The sequence below is a fragment of the Lepidochelys olivacea genome (assembly GCF_965140295.1).
Source record: "Lepidochelys olivacea isolate rLepOli2 genome assembly, chromosome: 6".
NCBI lineage: Eukaryota > Metazoa > Chordata > Testudines > Cheloniidae > Lepidochelys > Lepidochelys olivacea.
This window is the reverse complement of record NC_140416.1, coordinates 19,931,893-19,946,260: the sequence shown is the minus strand read 5'-3', so window position 1 is coordinate 19,946,260 and position 14,368 is coordinate 19,931,893. Positions and strand designations below refer to the sequence as shown.

Genomic DNA, 14,368 nt, shown 5'->3' with positions numbered 1-14,368 from the left:
GCAGCGGAGGCCAGAGGCACCAATATACAAGTTCATCCAGGGCAACATTTTCCCTTAGGTCAGCCTTGGGGGTGAGGCTGGGGTCATCACATCCCAGAGATCCCTGGCTGCTCAAAAGGTCCTTTAGGACCATAAACAGCCAGGAGTAAGCTAGAACAACTCTGAAACTTACAACAGCAAACCCACTCAGAGGCTTGCTGATCAGCTGAGCTGACCTTCAGCTGCAGCCTCCTGCTACTGGGAGCTGCATTGATCCTTCCTGGGCAGGCTGCTCTTGTGCTGGCTCAGTACCTTCCATTCCTGCCAGCTCTGAATGCAGAATGTGGGGAGTCCAGCCTGGCAGAGAGGGGGTGCATTGGCTGAAGAAAGGAAATTGACCCATGGGCCCTGTGTCCAACACAAGTAAATCTGGGACCTCCGGTTCTAAAAGCATGAGCCTGTACTGATAAAAACTGTGCTGTTAGCAAAGACTGTGCCAGACTCATCAATCTCTGTGTGACCCAGCCACCATTAAAGAGGGACAGAGAACCACACTGAGTGGGTGTGGATAATAGAGACTGGAAATTTGGAAGGAGGATGAGGCAGAGAATATATGGGAAGAGAGAGGTGTTCACAAACTTATTGGTGGGGATGGAGAAGAGAACTTGTATTTCTGGGAACCTTAGTGGGGCTTGTGGTACTGAGGGTCTGTCCCTCTGACTTTGCTGGCAAGACTACTGCTCTGTTCCAAACGTAGCATGCGTACTAGCTTCAGTGGGAGTCAGCCATGTGAGAGGACTGAACTGGCTCCAAGAATACCAGTGATTCTGTTTGCTAGTTTAGGACTGTTGTATTGCCTTCATATGAAATGCTGATTTGGAAGCTGTGTGTAGAGCTATTCTATGCATCTGAATAGATAAGGATAATACAATTCCAGTAATTAGAATCTCATAGTTTTTGTGCTTCCATGACTTGAAAGAATCCCCAAATAAAGCAAATATAAAACATGAACATGATGATGGACTGGGAGAGAGGTAAGGATACTTCACAGCAATGAGTCCAATGGTCAATGTGATCAAAAATCTCCTCAAGCAACAAAATAGGTATATAATGGCTCAAGTGCTTATTAGATTACAATAATTTAACATACCCTCTTGGTGTGCTTTTGCCACTCCCATATTTTTCATGCTGCCCCTTCCCATACTCCCCCACACCCAGACAGACAAGTCTCCTTTGTTCATTCAACTTACAGTTTTCATGAGGCCCACAATACAGAGCAATGAGGGGAAAAGAAAAATTGTAATGAAGCTTACATAGATTACCATCAAGTAGTGAAGACAACAAACCAAAATAGTCATATAATCTTATCTTTTATTTCTCACTTCCTTACCCCAGTGTCTGACGCTCAACATAGAATGTCATGGGTCACATCTTTATGTGCCTTGCAGCTTGCATTGTCACTTTCACCTTGCACAGTGGATGTGAAATACAGCCAAATCAAAATAGTAGCATTTTGCACTGGCTTTATATGATAGTGCAGTAGTAGCTCCTCTATAGTTAAGGTTAAGCTGAACCTACCGTTAAACAGATGATTTTTTCTAAGTGCTCCAAAATCCCCAGACACTCAGATTATCTGGAAAATTGCTGTGCCACATTAGAGTGCAGTTAGTGGTCACTTGAACAAGGGGTTCTCAAGGCACAGAACCTCTAAAAATGTGACAGTATCATTTTCTGTTTCGTAGTGCACATTTTGTGCACATCTGGGGCTCAAACTATTGCACTGAAACACTCCAACCAATATTACCTGATAGGGTTTGATCTCTGCTCGTTTCTGGTACCCACTGCAACTTCAGTTTAAATAACACTTTAAAAGTTATTAGGAGTTCAAGTTAGCTCTACAACTGTGTTGAGCCTGGATGACATGCCACCGTGGTTTGTACATGCAGGCACTGTAGGACTGCGGCTCTGGAGAGGATGAGTGCATAAGGATACCTTATGTTGAAGTCACTGGCTAGCTCAGGGTAACATGCTGTAGTCATTGATCTGAGCAGTATCAAAATACTGCTGGCAGATTTCTGAAAGTTTGCTGTGCATGTTACTGATCCCTGTCTGCATTCTGCTTTGGGTTAGGAGCTTCTTTTGGAAATTTCACCACAGGAGCAGAGTTTTTTCTTTAAAATACTTCCATTTGCTCTAACATCCACACACATAGGGAGACAGGAGATGAGGAAGAGTTTGGGGTACAAATTTTAGGACGTATGTCAAGGGTTTCCCAATATATAGCCCATGAAAAGTATCTGTTTTTGTCATTTTCACATTCTTATGACACTTTTGTAAAGAGGCAGGGAAAATAAGGCTATAAATCTCATAGAAAATATATCACTGGACTACCCCTGAGCTCAGCTGTTGAACAGTACCCAGGACCAGTTTAGAAATATTTCAAAACTTATTGCATTACAAAAGCTTTAGTATTGGCTTACAGACTATTTGTATGTATAGGAGCTATTGATTCCTCAAGAACTCTCTTGTTTGTTACACATAGAGCTATATGCTCACATGGTGGCTTGGTTGAAGAAGCAGTACAAGTCTTTGACCCCAGGGATCATAAGTACAAATCCTTTCCTTGGGAGATTGGTGTGCTGCATTCAAACTGCCTTTTGGGTCTAGTGGTGTGTGTCCACTAAGGAAGTTCAGTATCTCACAAATGTATCCTCAATGCCATCTACCTATCTGCCTAAGTCCCACCCTGGGACAGTCTGGTGGGCAGCACTGTGTGTGGAATACAAAACCTGGTGTGGCTGTGTAGGGTTAGGCTGATTGAAAGAGACCCAGCCCGGATGAATTGGTTCTCTGCTGAGAGAGGCTCACTGAATTCCTGCCATGCAGTACTAGGCATGATGGACTGGATCTATGCTGGGCAATAGGAATTGGCATGCTTGGTGTATTCATAAGGCACAAAACACTGAGACTGGAAACTGGCATGCTCAGTGCATGGCACAAGCATACAGGCACTGAGACCTGTGTGAGGGGCAGGATTTGAGAACACATTGAAATGAACGGTGTGGTTTACAGCTCAGTGATTCTGGGCTTCTTCTCTTTCTTCTGAGAACATACCATTGAGATGAGAACAAGCCAATTCACATCTGATCCTCCTGTGCTGCAGAAGGTTGTACAGAGCCCCCTCCTCCTGCACTAGTCTCTGAAGTGGAGTACAGTGTCTGAGAATTCCCTTCCCCTCACTAGCTCACAGCCCCTCAACTCCACCTGCTCTTCTCCACAGGACCCACCAGCCCTACTGGGGGCATGAATGGGCCAGAAGAAGGTAAGAGCTGGTAGCTGATTGATGAGTTCTTTCCAGAAAGAAGTCCCTTTATTCTCCCCCAGAGGAGCCCTTCAGTCATGCGCCCCTCACTACCACCATTTCCTCAAAACAAGGGAAATTCACTGCCCAAAAATTTTGTTAACATAGAGTTCAGATTGACTGGTAGTGTTTTGTACCCTTCCAGAACATCAAATGCACCTATAATTAAACCTCTGAAAACCAGGAAATAGAGTTACAGTTATGCAAACACCATACTATTCTATTCTGTGTGGGTTCTTATAATATGATCATCACTGTACTATCTGGGAGCCTTCTAGCAGTGCATTAAGCAACATGACAAACATCTGTCATATATTGTTTGTTCTTGCATCCTCTTCTGAGGAGGAGAAGTGTGTGCAGTGGAATGTCTTGTTTTGGTAAGGTGTTTCATTTTTGTGGGATTTGTTGTTGTTGTTTTTGATTCTTTGTGTTTTTGTTTTGTTTTTTATAAATGCACACGTTGCTCTGTGTTTATGTTAGAGAAAGCAAGGCAAAGAAATGCACCTTGCACTTGCAGTGGAAGGGGGTGAGGCTTGTGATGATCCTTAGTTCCTGGGGAAGTTCATTCCACTGTCTTGGACCAGCCCCCAAGAAAGTTCTGTCCCCTGCACAGATGAGATTTACCCTTGCAGAGAGTTCCATTGTGCCAGAGAAGTGATGTCATCAACGACAGTCTTCATCCTAAAAAGAAAAGGAGTACTTGTGGCACCTTAGAGACTAACCAATTTATTTGAGCATGAGCTTTCGTGAGCTACAGCTCACTTCATCGGATGCAATGTTGCAATGTACCTATCTCTCTTTCAAATGCTGAAGGGTATCTTAACTACAGTACACACCTGTAAAGAACCAGTATAGGTGGGTGAAAAGGAAGATAATTTTTGAAAGTAGCTTATTCCTTAACTTTTCTGACACTGTTTCAGGGTACAAGATGGCTCATGGAAGGTCCAGCTTTGACCAAACCACAAACATAACCCTCTCTGTTTTCCACTTTATTGTAGTTTTGTCAACTCCCTCAATTTTATCAAGTTTTATAATAATGTTTTCCCTAAAGCTTCTGAAATTCTGTGATTATACCAGAATTCAGTGTTAATTTTTAAAACTTTTTAACCCTCATAGCTGCAGATAAGCTTAAAAACATGAACCTTAAAGGCTCAAACAGGAAAACAAAAAATCCCAACTCTTTAAAAATCCCTTGATTATTAAGCCATTCATGAATCTTTTGGGCCTTGGTTGTTTCTTGAACACTTTGGATTGGCAATACAGTATGTTGGTTATGTTGTGAATAAGAACCCCCTAAGTGTCTGGGCAACTTCCCTTCCTATATAAACTCAATTCAAAGACTCAAAAAGGAATTTATTCCCTTACTAGCTAAGGAACAGCAAACCATCTCCCTCATGAGTAACCAGCTGGGTTTTTAGGGTTGGGGCAGGGAGAGGGGAGGAGGGGCATCTGAAACTATCTATTCAGAGAAGCAATACCAGTTAGAACGCTAATTTATCCCACAAAACCCATGCTGCTCTGAGGAGAGCGTTGTGGCTCACCTTCAGGGACCACTGATTGGTACATCTTGCCACACTTATAAAGGCAACATTTGCCTTTGTATCTTAGGCCTAAATGTTGTGTGTTGCTCATAGGTGCTGGAACTAGTGGTTCTGGGGGTGCAGCAGCACCCCCTGGCTTGAAGTAGTTTCCATCATATTCACTCTTACTCAGGCCTTACATTCTCATAGAGCAGTGGTTCCCAAACTTTAACAACCTGTGAACCCCTTTCACTAAAATGTCAAGTCTCATGAACCCACTCCTAAAAATGAATATCTCCAGGGATTTTCTCCCTTTCCTCAACATAAATTATAAAGCAGTGATCTTGGAAATATAACATTTGTTTTTATGCTTAAACTTGTTCTTCATAATAATTTAAAAACAACACGAGCAGCCGATTTAATTTTAAAAACAGCAAAAAAAAATCCACCTCCCTTTCTATTTCATATAAGGAGTCTTGAAGTTTAAATCTCCTCAGTACGATAGATATGCTTGCTTTGATTAGCTCTTGGAAGTCCCCAAGGCTCAGGGCTGCTGGCTCGGTGCTGCCCAGGGTCCCTATGGACAGCTCTGTCCACCATTAGGGAATTTTTTTCCCCCAAGAACCCCCTGTAACATTTGGTGAACCCCAGTTTGGGAACCACTATCATAGAGTATTTCCGGGAGTCTCAGGGCTCTTTGAAAATATTTATCACAGCTCTGCTCTAGACAGCGGCTGAATTTAAGCCCTGCTCTTACTAAAAGGAAACGCAGACTGTAACATTAGGTGATGGTCTGGAGGGTACTGTGCACCTCGGGTTGCTAGGTACCTGGTTTTCAACCAGAACGCCCAGTTGAAAAAGGACCCTGGTGACTCTGGTCAGCTGTTAAAAATCTGGTCGGAGGCACAGCAGTGCTAAGGCAGGCTGGCTGGCTGGCTGGCTGCCTGCCCTCTCTGCGTGGCTCTCGGAAGCGGCTGGCATGTCCCTGTGGTCCCTAGGTGCAGGGGTGGCCACAGAGGCTCCACGCACTGCCCCTGCCCCAAGTGTCGGTTCTGCAGCTCCCATTGGCCACAGTTCCTGGCCAATGGGATCTGTGGGGATGGTGCCTATGGGCGTGGGCAGCGCACAGAGACCCTGGCCCCTCAGCCTAGGAGCTAGTCATGGTGGCTACCTCCAGGAGCGGCCTAAGGTAAGTGCCACCTGGCCGGAGCCCGCACCCCAAACCCCTGCCCCAGCCCTGAGCCCCTCCTGCACCCAAACTCCCTCCTGGAGCCCACACTCCCTTCTACACCCCAACCCCCTGTCCTGAGTCCCCTCCTGGAGCCCACACCCTGTACCCCAACCCCTCTCCCAAACTCCTCAGCCCCAGCCCAGAGCCCCCGCCCACACCCTGAACCCCTCATTTCTGGCCCCACCCTGGAGCCCCCAGCCCAGGGTTGGGGGAGAGCGAGGGCCAGAGGAAGGGGGCAATGGAGTGAGCGGGGGCAGGGCCTCAGGGAAGGGGCAGGGCAGGGCAAGGGTATTTGATGTGGGCCATTAGGAAGTTGGCAACCCTATTTGCACCTGTGACCGGCCCAATAAGGCCTACTTCCATTTTTGAAGGGCGGGAAAGCGGATGAAATCAAACTAAATTTCCCTAGCGAACGCTGCTGCCCTGCCCGTTAATCTGCGAGAGCCGCCGGGGAGAAGCGGGCCAGCTGCGGGCCCCGCACCCTGACGGCTCTGGGGAAAGTCCGAGCACTGCCGGCCACGGCGCCGGGAGCGTGGGCGGCCGCTTTAAGAGGGCGAGCGCGGGGGTGGGCCCCTCCTCCCCGCTCGCTTCCACTTCCGAGTCCGGGCCGCGGAGGGAAGCAGGCGGCGGCGGCGGCGGCGGCGGCCGGGGTAACAGCCGGGTGGGCGGCAGGGGTGGGGACTCGGCCGCGTCACGGCGGCGATTGCGCCAGCCTGGCTGCCGGGGCAGGGAGAGCGAGCGCCGGGCGGGCGGCCGGCCGGGCCCCAGCTCCGGCCCTGGAGGCGGCTCCCCCCGGTCCCGGCGCGCACGGCGTCGGGCTCTTCCCCTGCGTTTGGCTCAGCCCCTCGGCCCGTAGCGGTCGCTGGGGGAGGTGGGGCTCCCTCTCCCTCAGTTCCCCCTGCCCCCCCCGCGGTGAATAACTTCTCTGGCGGTCTCCTCTGCTGCCCAAGCATGCTGGAGAAATGTGGGGACAGGGTGGCTGGTGTTTCTCCTTCTCCCCTTTACCCGGTGGCCTCTTCCCCCAGTGGACCTGTGGGGATAGTCCTCGGCTGCCCTGCGGCTGTCTCTCCACCAAGAGGTGGTGGGAATTATTTGGAGAGGGTGGCTGTGGGTGTCCCCCTGCTGCGTTGGTGTTCGGGACTTTAAGGCCAGAAGGGGCCATCATGACCGGTTGCGAGCCCCAGAGCCTCACCCCCTCGCTCCTGTTGTAGGCATATCACCCCTGCTTGAGTAACTGAAAATGCTGGCGTTTTGCTTTAAAGATGTCAAGTGACAGAGAATTCGCCAGTCACTCTCGCTTAAACCAGCAAGTGACCCCCTCGCCCTCCAAAAGTCTGCAGAGGAAGGAGGAAAAATCTACTCATTTGATTTGGGGAAAAATTTCTTACGGCCCTTAAATATGGCAGTCAGTTGGACCCTGAGCGTGTTGGTCAGACCTACCAGCCAGACACCTAGAAAAGAGTTCTCTGTAATTCAGTGCCCTTTCGGTTTAGTGTCCCATCTGCGGGTTCCTGGGTCTACTCTACCTAAGCTGCTCTATTCACCATGAGCAGTGACTCCTTCCGACTGTTTCACCCCTCCCAGGAAGGCTTAACCTCCACTTTCATCCTTTAGGTAGCAAGTAGCCACTCTGGTGGGGTTTGTAAATATTTTCATATTTGATGACAAGTACATAATGGGGTTACTACTTATTCAGCTGACAAATAAGCTGCAAACAATATGCAAGTTCTTAGGGCAACATTTCCTTATTTGGGAGTTGTCAGAAAAGGGGTGCCATTTTGGGGGGATAACTAGAGGCACTAGCAACTAGAAGTAGGCCGGGATGAAAGTAAAATGCAGGTCTTACCGATACAGGACTGCTCAGGCCCCCTGAAAGGGTGGGGCCACGGGTGGAAGGATCAGGACTGGGGGTCAGGGTCCCCCAGCCAGTCCATCTGCGCTCCCCGGCCCTTGCTGCATGGGGCTCCAGCGGCTATTTAAAAGGCCGGGGCTCTGGCTGGCGCTGCTGCAGTAGTGGCAGCGCTGGCTGAAGCCCCGGGCCCTTTTAAATCACAGCCCCGGGGCAGCTACTACTATTTCTCCCCCAGCCCCGGCCCACCCCCGCTGTCGGTGGCCGGGGCGCGAAAGGGGCAGTGGCGTTTGAGCACTGCTGCAGCAGTGCTTTAATCAGAGTTCTTAAAGCACTGCTGCTACAGCGCTTTAAAGTCAGCGGTACAGGCCGGTACTGGCAGCTACCCTTTATTGGCTTGCCGTACCAGCCCGTACCCCCTTACTTTCATCTCTGAAGTAGTTCCAATATGGAATTTAAACAAACCTTTAATCTGAATTTAAATTTATAAACACTTATAGTCATTGTGTTAATACTCTTAAATTGGTTTACAAAACACAAGTTTAAAAAAACATTTATAACACTTAAATGGAAACTTGGCTTTAAAAAAACCAACATTTGTGTAATGTTGGCTACTTATTTGTTTAAAAAGTAGAACTCCATTATCCATTTGTTTTCAAATATCTTGCCTATATTGGAGCAATTCTCTGAAGCAAAGCGAAATGCTGAAAGTAAACACAGAGCATTAATTGTACCATATAAGTAAACTGGATTTTTAAGAGAGTTTCAGTGTTTACTCTAAACTGTTATTGCTTCTTGCTGTCCTTTTCCACATGAATTATATTGATGATACACCTTCAGGACATCTCCGTTATTTCTTCAATAGGGTCTCAAAGATGAATGCAAGTTCCAAATTCAAACAAATTCTGAGAGGATAAACCTATTAAATCTTACTGAGTGTTGGCATCATGGGAAAGGAAGTTAATCGTATTGACCACCTTGTCATGACAGAACTAACATCTTAAAGGCCCCATTTATTTCCAGAGTTGCACTTCTTCAAAATAAGTGTAATAAACCAAATTAGTTAAAACAGTGCAAAACCATGTGTGGACACTCTTAATTCAACTTAAACCTGGTTTATACTGATTTACTGAAACTCAAATTAGCATCTAGTTTTGCATCAGTTTAACCAGTGATGAGCTGCCAGAAGCTGAAGAACTGGTTCCTTCAGTCGCTCCGGGACTTTGGCGGCACGTCCTTCAGTCGCTCCAGGTCTTCAGCGGCACTGAAGGATCTGCCGCCGAAGTGCTGCCGAAGGCCCAGAGCAAGTGAAGGGCCCACTGCTGAAGGCCTGGGCTGCTGCCGGGTGAGTAAAAATTCTCAAGGAGCTTCCCCAGCTCTGGCGGGAGGGAAAGGACCGTCCTGCGGGCCACATGTGGCACTCTTTGCCCACCCATTTAACAACTGGTTCTAAACCGGCTTCAAAATTTAATAACCGGTTCGTGCGAACCGGCTCCAGCTCACCACTGAGTTTAACTGAAGGTGTTTTGAACCGATTTAGTTAAGCCAGAGCAACTTTGAATATAGGGAAAGGCCAAAGGGGTGTTAGATCTCATTTGGATACTACAGTGGCATGCAATATAGGAAAACCTCACTGCTGAGTTCATTAAAGAACTTTTGGGTTTTAATCCTCTTTGTGCCCTTCTCAAGCTGGAATCTCAGAGAAGTTTGCTGCAGACAAATTTGAAAGAGGCTTTCCAGGCAGGTAGAACAACTTAAATCAGCGGTTCTCAAACTTTAGCAACCCCGAGGACTTTAAACTTTAGCAATTTAAATATTTTTGCGGACCCCTAAGCCCCCCGCCCTGCTTAGCCCCAGGCTCTGCCACCACTCCACCCCTTCCCCCAAAGTCCTGCCCTCTACCTTTTCACACCCCTGTTCCACCTCTTTCCCATTGCCCCCTCTGCCAAGCGCGCCCTGTCCCCCGTTCCTCCCCCTCCCTCCCAGTGCCTCCTGCATGCCACTGAACAGCTGTTCCTTGGCGTGCAGGAGGCGATGGGAGGGAGGGGGAAGAGTTGAGTTGATCAGTGGGGCCTGCGGACCCCCTGGAGTGAAGGGCCTGCCTTGCGGACCCCAGTTTGAGAAATGCTGGATTAACGGGCGAACCGGGGAAGTCCCAGATGACTGGAAAAAGGCTAATGTAGTGCCAATCTTTAAAAAAGGGAAGAGGGAGGATCCTGGGAACTACAGGCCAGTCAGCCTCACCTCAGTCCCTGGAAAAATCATGGAGCAGGTCCTCAAAGAATCAATCCTGAAGCACTTACATGAGAGGAAAGTGATCAGGAACAGTCAGCATGGATTCACCAAGGGAAGGTCATGCCTGACTAATCTAATTGCCTTCTATGATGAGATTACTGGTTCTGTGGATGAAGGGAAAGCAGTGGATGTATTGTTTCTTGACTTTAGCAAAGCTTTTGACCCGGTCTCCCACAGTATTCTTGTCAGCAAGTTAAAGAAGTATGGGCTGGATGAATGCACTATAAGGTGGGTAGAAAGTTGGTTAGATTGTCTGGTTCAGCGAGTAGTGATCAATGGCTCCATGTCTAGTTGGCAGCCTGTGTCAAGTGGAGTGCACCAGGGGTTGGTCCTGGGGCCGGTTTTGTTCAATATCTTCATAAATGATCTGGAGGATGGTGTGGATTGCACTCTCAGCAAATTTGCGGATGCTACTAAACTAGGAGGAGTGCTAGATACGCTGGAGGGCAGGGATAGGATACAGAGGGACCTAGACAAATTGGAGGATTGGGCCAAAAGAAATCTGATGAGGTTCAATAAGGATAAGTGCAGGGTCCTGCACTTAGGACGGAAGAACCCAATGCACCGCTACAGACTAGGGACCGAATGGCTAGGCAGCAGTTCTGCAGAAAAGGACCTAGGGGCGACAGTGGACGAGAAGCTGGATATGAGTCAACAGTGTGCCCTTGTTGCCAAGAAGGCCAATGGCATTTTGGGATGTATAAGTAGGGGCATAGCGAGCAGATCGAGGGACGTGATCGTTCCCCTCTATTCGACATTGGTGAGGCCTCATCTGGAGTACTGTGTCCAGTTTTGGGCCCCACACTACAAGAAGGATGTGGATAAGTTGGAGAGAGTCCAGCGAAGGGCAACAAAAATGATTAGGGGTCTGGAACTCGTGACTTATGAGGAGAGGCTGAGGGAACTGGGCTTGTTTTTAAGGTCAGGCTTGACAAAGCCCTGGCTGGGATGATTTAATTGGGGATTGGTCCTGCTTTGAGCAGGGGGTTGGACTAGATGATCTCCTGAGGTCCCTTCCAACCCTGATATTCTATGATTCTATGGAATCATTGGTTACATCGGTTTTACAAAGCTACAGCTTTGCTGGAAAACGTGCGCTGTTGCAGTTTTAGGTATTTTTAAAAAAGCATTTATAGCTCAGTTAATGCGTTTTTCAACACTTGGACTGTCACTACTACTGAGTTATCTTACTCAACTTTTACAACATTGCTGTAGCCGAAGAACAAAATATTAAAAAGAAGGTTCCAATACTGGCTGTCAGTTGAACTGCTATTTGCAGAACTCTGGCCCAGCATAAAATGCCTTCTGCATATTCAAGAGCAAATGTTTATTGAATAAAGTTGGCATGTGGATATCATATGCCTGGATGTGAGGAAGTGCTGAAGTGTGAACACTTTCAGAACACGTTTGCCATCTGACTGCAGTTCAGCAAGGGCTTTCCTGTCTGTTTCTTTGGAACTTGCCATCTTCAGCAGTTGCAGTGCTATTGCTGAGGAACTGTTCCAGATATTGAAACTAGTAGTGAACCTCTTCAGTTCAATAAAGGGAAAGAAGTACTTGTGGCACCTTAGAGACTAACCCATTTATCTGAGCATCAGCTTCCGTGAGCTACAGCTCACTTCATCGGATGCATTCAGTGGAAGTGAGCTGTAGCTCACGAAAGCTCATGCTCAGATAAATTGGTTAGTCTCTAAGGTGCCACAAGTCCTCCTTTTCTTTTTGCGACTACAGACTAACACGGCTGCTCCTCTGAAACCTCTTCAGATCAATGTTTGTCAGCTTCTGGTGGAGCCGGTATTTGGTCTATAGTTTTCACAGATTTGCATTAACTATCTGGGTACATAAATGATCCTCATCACCATTTTACCTAGGAACCTCCTCCCATGAGCTTAAACATGGTGCTCTTCCTCCTTTGCTACCGAAAAGCAGGCTTTAGGGAGGTTTTGGTGTCTTATTGGAAAGAATCTGAGAATGAGGTACTGTTGAGGGGAAAGCTTGGGAAAAGAGTTGTGCTTCTAGCTAAGTGCACAGAGGTTAATGGTTTGTCTTTAGCTAGTAGGAGGGAAGGTTGGTTGGCTAGCCTCTGCAGCAGGGGTTCTCAAACTTCATTGCACCATGACGACCTTCTGACAACAAAAATTACTGCACGACTTGAGGAGGTGGGACCAAAGCCGAAACCCAACCTCTGCTGCCCTGGCCTGGGGGGCCAAAGCCAGAGCCCGGAGGTGGCCTGTAACCTAAGCCCCGTGACCCAGGGCTGAAAGCTCCAGCAAATCTAACACCAGCTTTGGCGACCCTATTAAAAAGGGGTCGTGACCCACTTTAGGGTTCTGACCCACAGTTTGAGAACCACTGCTCTACGGCTTGCAGGGATGGCAGCTGCAGACCCCATCAGCTTGTTATGTCTTGTGGGGATGTTGGTTGACCCCAACCAACCTAGGCCTGCAGAGGGTGGGCTTTTTCAGGGGCTCCTCACTGAGCTTCCTGAGGCTCATAGCATTGCTACGACTTGATCTTTTCTTTTGTTCAAGGCCTTCGTCTCATAGAATATCAGGGTTGGAAGGGACATCAGGAGGTCATCTAGTCTAACGCCCTGCTCAAAGCAGGACCAAATCTTCTTGACTACTGAAGTCTGCTCTTGCCTTGATGCCAGTCACGCTGCCTCCTTAATTTATTCAAAACACTGCTGCAAGGATCACTTTTGTGGCTTGTGACTCCAGCATCACCACTCCTTCTGCATCCTTCCTCTGGCTTCCCCTCTACTGTATCAAATTTATTTTTGCCTTTGCCTCTGAGGTCTTTCACTGTTTAGCACCACCGTATCAGATCTACTAGCTTATTGAGTTCTCCATCCCAATCTTTGCTCTACCACTGCCAGCTTCACCCTCATGCACTTTTGTTTTATTCCAGGTTGCCCGGTGTAGGGAAGCTTCCTGTCATAATTCATAAAGCTTTCACCTTATCCTCTTTTAATCCTTCTTTAAACACATTTTTGCCATGTGGCATATAAATGGCTTCTGTCTAGCATAGATTAGACAAATGCTTTTTGCTAGACTTTTCCCACCTCTTCCTCACCCACCCTCACTTCATTTGCCTGTTTCATCCACCCATTGTGTCCTGCCTGACATGTAGGTTGAGACGTCTCTGGGGCATGGACTCTTTATTATGCATCTGATCCTTGACTGGGCCTTAATAATCTATTTCTGGCTCAATTCAGAAGCTGCAACAACACAGTCTGGAGTCAGCGGCAGGAGACTTAACTTCTATAATTTTTTTCTTAGTAACTTACATTTTGCTTTGTACTTACAAAATAGCTATAGGAGTAGCCTGGGTCCATAGCTCCAAGTAATAGGAAGTGGGAAAACAAACAAATACTATGTCATGTCACTCTAAGGTATGTCTTCACTGCAATTGGCAGCGTGATTGCAGCGCCTAAAGATGTACCTGAGCTAGCTTTAATCTAGGTGGTGCATGTACCAATAGCAGTGAAGATGTAGCAGCCCAGAGTTCAAAGTGGGCTGGCTTTCCCAGTACGTATGCAGGCCCTCTGTGCTGCTCTGGCTTCACTGCTATTGGTACTTGCACTAGTCAGATTAAAGCTATCATGAGTATGTCTACATGTAGTGAAATCACCTTTGCCCCCTCCCATGTAATTGTAGTGCAGGCATACACTAAATATGCAAACATTTCTCGACACTCACACCTTGGAGAGCTTCTCTGCACTGGACTAGTGTTTGGAGGATTGGGGCTTTTTTTAGCCAAGTTAAAACAGAGAAGTAGAAGTAAAGGGCAGCTTTCTTCACATGGGGTAGAGGGACAGATGAGGGAGACAAGCAGTCCTAATTTACTTGTTACTGTAATAGTTCTCTTGTAAACAAGATGGTTAATTTATTGACCTTGTTTTCTCCCAGGGAAGGGGACATTTTCAATTCGTCCCCTGCATTTCACTACTCATTGAGTACTCCTTTTGATCCTCTTAACATCTTCCTTGCCTGCCTTTGGTGTGATGGTATCTACACCCTATTAACATCTAATATGCTTTTAATTCTGAAATACTAAAACACACTTTTCAGCAAGATCAACAAAACCAACTTGAGGTCTGTAAGCATAGCAATCTTGGTGGTGTGAGCCAA

General features: G+C 47.3%; 1 protein-coding gene across 4 annotated transcripts in view; it reads left to right on the top strand.

The window, feature by feature from the left end:
* Nucleotides 1-14,368, top strand: part of CHID1 (chitinase domain containing 1) — a 265,467-nt gene that overhangs the window by 10,406 nt on the left and 240,693 nt on the right. For 2 of the 4 annotated variants that reach the window (XM_084632253.1, XM_084632250.1), the window contains exon 1: nt 5,964-6,049. The exons of 1 other annotated variant lie outside the window; for it this stretch is intronic. The gene's annotated coding sequence lies outside the window, so the exon portion shown is untranslated. Of the gene's footprint in view, nt 1-5,963; nt 6,050-6,692; nt 6,742-14,368 lie in introns of those variants that run through there. One more of the 4 variants, XM_084632251.1, reaches the window with a different exon arrangement.